The sequence below is a fragment of the Alosa sapidissima genome, chromosome 4 (genome assembly GCF_018492685.1).
Source record: "Alosa sapidissima isolate fAloSap1 chromosome 4, fAloSap1.pri, whole genome shotgun sequence".
Lineage (NCBI taxonomy): Eukaryota > Metazoa > Chordata > Actinopteri > Clupeiformes > Clupeidae > Alosa > Alosa sapidissima.
The window spans coordinates 1,190,805-1,199,657 of NC_055960.1; the positions used below are offsets into that span (position 1 = coordinate 1,190,805).

At 38.9% G+C, this 8,853-nt stretch overlaps 2 long non-coding RNA genes across 2 annotated transcripts; both read right to left on the reverse strand.

The window, feature by feature from the left end:
- Positions 1-299: 299 nt before the first annotated feature.
- On the reverse strand, positions 300-1,401 carry LOC121706847. The gene is made up of 2 exons (XR_006031181.1): positions 971-1,401; positions 300-938 (listed from the first exon to the last, which is right to left on the reverse strand). It is a non-coding gene; the product is annotated as an uncharacterized LOC121706847 (long non-coding RNA).
- A 1,045-nt stretch (positions 1,402-2,446) lies between these two features.
- LOC121706849 lies at positions 2,447-8,853 on the reverse strand. The gene is made up of 4 exons (XR_006031183.1): positions 8,495-8,853; positions 6,434-6,514; positions 6,095-6,127; positions 2,447-2,506 (listed from the first exon to the last, which is right to left on the reverse strand). It is a non-coding gene; the product is annotated as an uncharacterized LOC121706849 (long non-coding RNA).

Below are 8,853 nucleotides of genomic sequence, written 5' to 3' on the forward strand. Positions count from 1 at the left end.
TTTGTATTGCTGTAGCTTCCTGGATGTGTGAGGTCATTTCACTTTGAGGTTTCTGAATGTGTGAAGTAATTTCAATCCGATCCCATATTTACTAACCCTAGGTTATTAGGTCATAGGTCAGACAGGCCTTTGTAGGGTCACACCAATTACTTCACAACATTAGCACATATAATGCATGTGATGAAAACAGACTTATCTGAGGTTAATTTAAGCCTTGACCTTGCTGATGAAAACCAGAGTGCAGTCAATCAGTGGTCCAAACATATAGAACCAGTACAAGTGAAAGACAATTCAAGTAATTATTTACATGGAGAGTCCTTTACTATCAAAGATGCTTTAATGTACATTGATACATGAAGGGGATATTGAAGTACTCAAGTCCCAAAGAAGGATGACAATACAATAGTATTATAGTCAATTAACATAACTCAATAAAGAATATGGTTACAATTTCAAGCATGATTTAAAGAAATTGACTTTCAAAAACTAAAAAATTAGCGTTTTTAAAGTGATTATGGATTTTTATAGTCTAAGAGCAAAAATAGCAGTATTGCTTAAGCCTATATGATGCACCAAAGTAAGTAGGAATGTTGGACATGTCTTAATTCATATTAATTGACATCTACAGACTATAGGCTTTAAGAAAATATATGGTTTAGATGGTCAATTCAGCTGTCCCTTAATAGTGTAGGCCAAAATGTATTAGCTGAACAAAATTCTTCTAAGTTACCCTAGCAACAACCTAGCAACCAACATAAGAACCATAGCAACAACCTAGCAACCATATTAATTACCCTACCAACAACCTCACAACTACCACCACAATGTCAACCGAGCAACCACCATTGCAACCAACATGATTAACCTTGCAACCAGCATAGCAACCACTTTATTTGGAATAGCAACCACCATATCTACCCTAGCAACACCCTAGCAACCTTCTTGGTTACCCTATCAACAACCTAGCAACCACCTGTACAATGCCAACCTAGCAACCACTTTGATAGTCAACCAACATGACTAGCCTCGCAACCATCTCAATTACCCTAGCAACCAGCATAGCAACCACTTAATTTAGTATAGCCACCACCATATCTACTCTAGCAACACCCTAGCAACCTTCTCAGTTACTCTATCACCAACCTAGCAACCAACATGATTACCCTATAAACCTGCATAGCAACCACTATATATCCTGTAGCAACACCATAGCAACCTTCTCAGTTACCCTAGCAATAGCTTAGCAACCACTACCATAGAAACCCCTATGTTTCACAAAATACCTGTAGAAAGCCTCCAGGGTTTCCCGCAGAAAATTGGTTAGTCAAAGTGGTATGGTGGGGTGGGGTGTTCTTGTTTGTACGATACAATAAAGACTCCACCATACAAACTATACCACACTATACATTTTTTTACAAATAAGAACAGTAAATTAATGTGTGCAACTTTAACAAACAATATACAAACTATACAACAATGAAGTGGAAAAGAATGCAAAAGAATGTGGAGAATGTGGACATGTGAAGAAGATGTGCAAACGTAATCACAGTCACTGCTTATGGCAGAGCTGACAGCATCGCTACAGCCATCCTCCTTGGTTTAAAAAAACACAATTCAAGGGCCCTTTGATAATTGCACTCTTTAACAAGTGCGGACCATTTATGCTTTCATGCAGGCTATCAGACTGTTGCCCTGCAGCCTGTTCTGCAAGTCTATCTTGATCTATACATGGAGAGTAAATGAAGTTTTGATTATTTTAGACTTTTGTGTAAGATGTGTAAGATTTACACAAACGATGATAAACAATACGATGACACCACCCGCTGCAGACCATAGGATGTGAGAATGCACTCCACAACACAGCTGTAAATGGAAGCAAGGACTGAGGTGTCAAGGCCATCATGCTTCAGCCCCTTCAGGAAGTGGACAAACAAGGCCTTGCAATGCATACATCAGGATATCAGGAGCGAGGATCTGTGAAAACATAAGTAGAAGAGAGAAATTTAAGATATGTTTAGAACATTTTGAGCTCCAACACAAAGGCAAAGCAGTTTCAGCCATGCAAACCATATATTTTCTTAAAGCCTGTCACTTGTACATGTGACTTAACATACACTAGCACATGGCCCACCTTCCTGCAAACTTTGGAGGATATAAATGTATACATGGCACTATTTTGTATATTGTCAAAGTCAGTAGAAAGGTGGGACATGTCCTAATGTATATTAATTGACATCTAGAGGCTATAGGCTTTCAGAAAATATATGGTTTAGGTCAGTGTTTTTCAACCACTGTGCCGGGGCACACTAGTGTGACTGAGGTGTCAAGGCCAGCATGCTTCAGCCTCTTCAGGAAGTAGACAAATGAGTAGCCAAACAAGGACAAACAAGGCCTTGCTTACATGCTGGCTGTCTTGTAGTTTGGCACCACTCTCCTTTCTGTGAGTGTTCTGTTGGAGTCATATAATGAAGTGCAACCCATACATCAGGATATCAGGAGCAAGGATCTGTGAAAACATAAGTAGAGGGGAGAAAAAAAAGACATAAAGATATGTCGAGAAAACATTGCAGGACCATCCCTAAACAACACATCAGGACACCTTTCTTTCCTTTTTCATTTGATCACTACTGCAATTCATAGACATATGTTGTATACAGGTGGGACAAAGGTAAAACCGATGTGGGTATTTATGCTATTATAGAATAGGCTACTAAAATATAACTCCACAACTTCAAGTGTCAATTTGTATTAGTAGTTCTTATGCAGGAAAATCAGTATAGGCTACTTTGAACATTAAAATCTGCATGCACTACGTAGTACACACATGCATACAATGCATTATTTTGGAGATAGAAATGTTGTACTGCTTTGTTTTTCAGAAAAACAGTAGTAGCCTATAACAGAATTTTTTGTCACATGAATTACCCAGACCCAAAGAAACAAATAGCTTATTACGTGAAACTGACCTGCTTATAATTTAATGTCAAACAACATCTCAACTAATTGAAAATCAGGATTGTATCACCATCACACTCATTCCGATAATTTAACCATAACGTGTCGTGAACAACGATTTATTTGGCTAATTATCATGTATTTGTCCACATCTTTTACCATTATAAGACATTGAATTGAACTAAGATATTGCTAATTTCAATTACCCAGACCCAAAGAAACAAATAGCTTATTACATGAAACTGACCTCATTATAATTTAATGTCAAACACCATGTCAACTAATTGAAAAGCAGGATTGTATCACCATCGCATTCATTTAGATAATTTAACCATAACGTGTCGTGAACAATGATTTATTTAATTGTCAATCATGATTTAACAATGATGTGTCACATGACAGCAACCAGCCTATCACACTGGGGCTCTTATACGGGGCTCTTCGGTGTTTTTAAAGCGTTTACATAACTCATAAAATCTGCAGATGACACAGCAATAGTGGGGTTAATACAGAATAGTGAGGAGACCAACTACAGGGCCTGGGTGGATCAATTTGCGAAATGGTGTAGGTCCAGCTGTCTTCTTCTAAATATACAGAAAACAAAGCAAATAATAATAGACTACAGTACAGAACTGGGAGCCAGTCCCCCCAGTGTATGGTTAAAAATGGTGAGGATGTTGTGATTGTAGTCGAGTACAAGTACTTAGGCACAATCAGAGGCGCACCTTGTCAACAGGCAAGGCAGGCAACTGTTTGGAGCCCCAAGCCACTAAGGGGCCCCCGACCTGGTCTCAGCGCGTTTGCCGGTGGGTCGAGCGAGAATTTCGTCCATAGAGATTGAATGATATATTTATTTTGCGTGCTCCTGTCCTGTTGTACAAACAGTAGGCTACATCTGTACATATGTAGGCCCTATGCTATGGCCTTATAAACAGCGGATCTGAGTTCAAAAGAGTTAAAAGAATCCGCACATATTTAGGCTACTGTGGTAGCCTAAACGTCAATCGAGGGTGCAGTGATGACGGATCAACATCGGAGTTTGGCATTTAGCCTACTCAATGAAGTTAGGCTAATGTTAATTGACAGAAAGATTGAACATGGTTTGCTACATCTATACGCCAGTAAACTTCAGCTAGCTAGTTACAGTAACAGTTACAACTAGTTAAGCAAGGAGACGGTTAACGTTATGTTTGTAATAGGGCTGTCAGCCATAACATGTTAATCACGATGCAGTAAGGACCAAGCATACGCGTTAATTTTTTAGAACCCGATTGACGCAAAGTGCTCCAAAAACACAACATTTCTTCTTTGTTACATTGCTCCGGAACTGTTCATCGCAGCGAGATGAAACCTTTAAGAGCAGAAGTGGGGCTTTCCAACGAGACTACACACTTGCCTGTACGATCAAGTATGGGTATGGGGGGAAAAAATCATGAAATTAAATCAAATTGCATCATATTTACAGTCTACAGTTCTTTTTACCTGCGCACCCATTACTCTCGTTTGAATTACTCGCGAACCCGTGATCGCATAGATATGGCAAGCATATCAGATGAAAGAAGAGACACAGGGCTATCCATTGGTACCATGTATATCCTTCTGGGTTATACAACAGACGAAGTGATAGCAAAATAATAACTTCATATCGCTGGACTTACCCCACGTTTTTGTCTGTTTTTATGACAAAGCATGTTTATGATGCAACTTTATCGTGTGTTTCTCTATGGCATGTTCATAATCCGGTTTTGAGATCCTAGCAAATTCCTGCGTGGCATCCAATTCAAGGCTCACATTGCATCCCAATTTGTTCAACAAAGAAACCCCGTTTTTGCCTCTACTTTGTTCATGGCAATGCAGTTAAAAAAGTTGTTGTAGAGAACCATTATGAGTGCATACAACATAGGCACACAGGCTAACACGCAAACTAGGGTCAAGTCAGGTCAGATCAGTTCGTGTCACAGATATAGAGCGCAGAGAGGTCATTTTTCATCACTAAATTAAAAAAAATGCCATTTATTTCTGTAAGGCGCACACCACATATGTCTGTAAATTGCTCAGCCCCAGAGAATCCCTCCACCATGGCAATGATTTTGCCAGATTCAGGACAGTCTGATCTACACACGCATACTGTAAGGCAAGTCGAGCTGCCAGCTTGCAGTACATGTCAAAATATAAGAATTTTTATAATACGCTTTTGTATTTTTATTATTTAACATAATAACCTAATGGTGATATAACATAATGGTGATAACACTTGTCGGTAGGGCCCTCTTGGAATTTTTGCTTGGGGCCCCCACAGACTCTAGAATCGCCTCTGGGCACAATAATAGATAATAAGGACATTATAATGGGACAGTAATACCAACACCATCTATAAAAAGGGGCTGCAGAGGCTGCATTTTATGTGCAAACTAAGACAATTTAGAGTGGATAGAGATATATTACCTTTCTATCATTCATTTGTGAAGAGCATGCTACTTTTTTGTTGTGTTACCTGGTATTTCTCTTTGTCAGTGACCAAAAAAACCCCCAAACTGAGCAAGATAGTTAACATGGCCAGCAAGGTTGAGGGGCAAAAACCAGACAGTATTGCTACGACCTGTGAAAGAAGGGTGTTGAAGAAAGGTCATGCAAATAATAGAGATATGTCACATCCCATACACCAGGCATATGAGGTGTTGCCATCAGGGAGGTTCAGGCTACCTTCTTTCCAAACAAATTGAGCCAGTAAGTAATTCATTCCAACTAGCATTACATTGATGAACAAGACGTTACCTGCAGGACCATGCACTTTCTTTCCAGCTGGACTATCACAGTATGCACAACTGCACTTTATCATTCTATAAATGTGTAGTGGGGTCTGTGCCTTCTGCCCTGATGTTGTGTATGTGTGGGAGTGTGGTAGGGTGGGGGCGGTTGGGGTGAGGGAAATTCTGGTCTATATTCCGTCTTGTATTCAGTCTTGTCTAACTGTCTACTGTATGGCGCAGAACAATTTTCCGAAAGGACAAATAATAAATCAATCTATCTATCTATCTATCTATCTATCTATCTATCTATCTATTATTTTAGAAGATTTTGGTTTGAACACCTTTCTACGAAAATCAATCTTGGGATAAAGTAATTATACACTACTCACCCTGGGGCTCATATAGGGTTTTCCCTCTAGACCCTGCAAGTGGCAATAAAGACAATTTAGACCACCATGGCGTAAAGTATGCATGCTTAAAATGCAACAAGTACAAAAAATCATATACAGACACAAACACAATCATACACAATCATATTTTTATGTCTGTTGGACAATTCAATCATCCACACTCATCCCTCTCCTCCCAAGGGACATATGCATATTTTTACATTCAACGTAGTTTTCAACAACAACAATAACAAACAGCAATAAAGCTTTTCTACATATGGGTGTAGAATTTTTGATAACATATGGCTCCTTTTATCCTAAAGAATGTCAAATACATACCGACTGGCTCATCAAAACAGGAAAGGCTATCCAGACCAAGTCCATGTAGATCCTTCACAGTTGAAAATGAAGAGGCCTTATCTGAAAAAGATCAATAGAAACCTTACTCTAAATCCCCATCCAAGAACAATTACTATGTGTTCTCCTTTTCTTCAGTAGCAAATACACTGCCCGTGAATCAGAAATATATTGGTGTCCCAATATAATGTTTACTCATAACAGCTGGCAATAGTGATTGCATGCAGATAAGTAACCGTGCAGCAAGATTGTGTCAGCTTAATGTTACAGTTTGTGTTAGGAAACAGTAGGTGAGTGGCGTGGGTCAGCATAGGAGACGGTAGACGAGTGGTGCTGGACAGTAGGCAAGAGGCAAAAGATAGTAGGCAAGTGGCGCAGGGCAGTAAAGGAGACAGTAGGAGAGTGGCATGGAATAATAGGAAACAGACACGTCACCAACAACAGTGCGAGTGGCCTACTGTAATTACTGGTATTATTATCATTATTATGTATTATTATCAATTTGTTTTGTTATAGGCTAGACACACATTCCATATTCACTGTATAGGCTATTTCTGTCACTGTACACATGTCATCTGGAAAACTTGCCTATTTATCTAACTGTTGTACATAATTAATCTTGATCGTCTACATAACTGCTTCTTTGCACTTCTGGTTGGATGTCAACTGCATTTCATTGGCTCTGTACCTGTAGCCTACTCTTTTAAATTACAATAAAGTTGAATCTAATCTAAATCTAGCCTAATCTAATCTCTAATATTATGGGCTACACACATTGCAATTCTCTATTGAATTAAACCCCTCTCTTAATCAGGTTAAAGAAATACAAAATTCTATTATAATATAAGTGAATATCTAACATCTGAGAACTGCTGTATCAGAATACAATTGTTTTATAGCTGATATGTGGCCTAAAACAATGCGCGTTTTCGCAACGAAATCTATTCACGTTCATCATGATTATCGATTATACATGCCTGGCTGATAGGCTACCTCCCAGCTGTTAGCTGTAGCTAGGGTTGCCAACCGTTCCGTAAAATACGGAATCGTCCCGTATTTGCAAGGAAAAATATGTGTTCCGTATTGAACTGATACGGAACGCATTTTGTTCCGTATTATTGAGAATCAACTCGTGCAAATCCATGACAGATCAGTATTATAATTTAAACTATGAACGAAAAATACACGATTTGTATGAAATACCTCTCAGTTTGTCTGTCATCACTATCCCAACAGAGAATGCACTTTTCATTTGAGCCACTGCGAGTCACGTATATTACGCTGATAGCGTAGCGTGAGATGACATGTCTTGTCATGAATTTTACAGTGCATCTGTGCAAGATAAACAAATAGGCTAGCCTACTTGCTGCAGAGACAGAAAAAAGCCAGAAATAAAATAAGGCTTCACCAAATTCAGAGCTTTTGGAGCAGCTTGCTATGTTCAATATATTTTTTTCTATGACAGCATATCCACCAGCAGTTTTCAGAGTTATTTGGTTTGAGTATAATAGGCTACAAACAGTTATTTCTTTATCAAGTGTTTTTGCATCGAAATGATTCTTGTTTTGCACCAGATAGAAAATGAGTAGGCTAGTGGCTATAGAATGTAGTACATTATGTGCGCATTTTAGTAAATAATAGCTCACAATTTTGTAAAATGATGCACTATTTAGTACAATAATACATACATAATTTCAACCCCCCCCCACTAACTGAAGTGGATGCCGGTGTACTGAAGTGTATTATCGAAACCCCCCCCCCCCCCCACTAACCCCGTTCCTTATTTTCATATCAGAAAGTTGGCAACCCTAGCTGTAGCCCACACTAACAATATTAGGCTACAATGTTAATTTACACAGACAACAGCTGTTTTACAGATTAATGTAACATTACATCATGCACGTTAGCTAAATTATAAGTTGTGCAAGCCTGAATTCACAGTATTGCCCATGCATAGGCTACTATTTCATGTTAAATCAACTTTAAAATGTTTTGCTCAATTGCTAGCAAAATGATAATGCTAGCGGCAGTAGCAAGGCTCACCTCATTTCCCATTTGGATTCTTCTTTTTTCTCCGTCCCTGCTCGGTTCTTGTTTCTGGATTCTGGGGTTCAGCCTTTTAAAACGGCTAGCTAGAAGGTGGCTCCTTCTAACCCACAACTCAAAGCAGGCTTAAGAGTATGAAACTGCACGTCAAAAGCATCAAATAACATTCTCGCCATTTTGGGTCGGGCTTTTTTGACAGATGACGTGGTTCTGTTGGCTCATTGAATGCGAAATACAACGTGATAGTAACACGATAATTACGTCCTGCTCAACACGTTTTTTAACAAGGAAACGTGTTACACAACACGTCCCAATAGATTAATTAACGTGACAGTGACACGTTCAGACGTGAGACT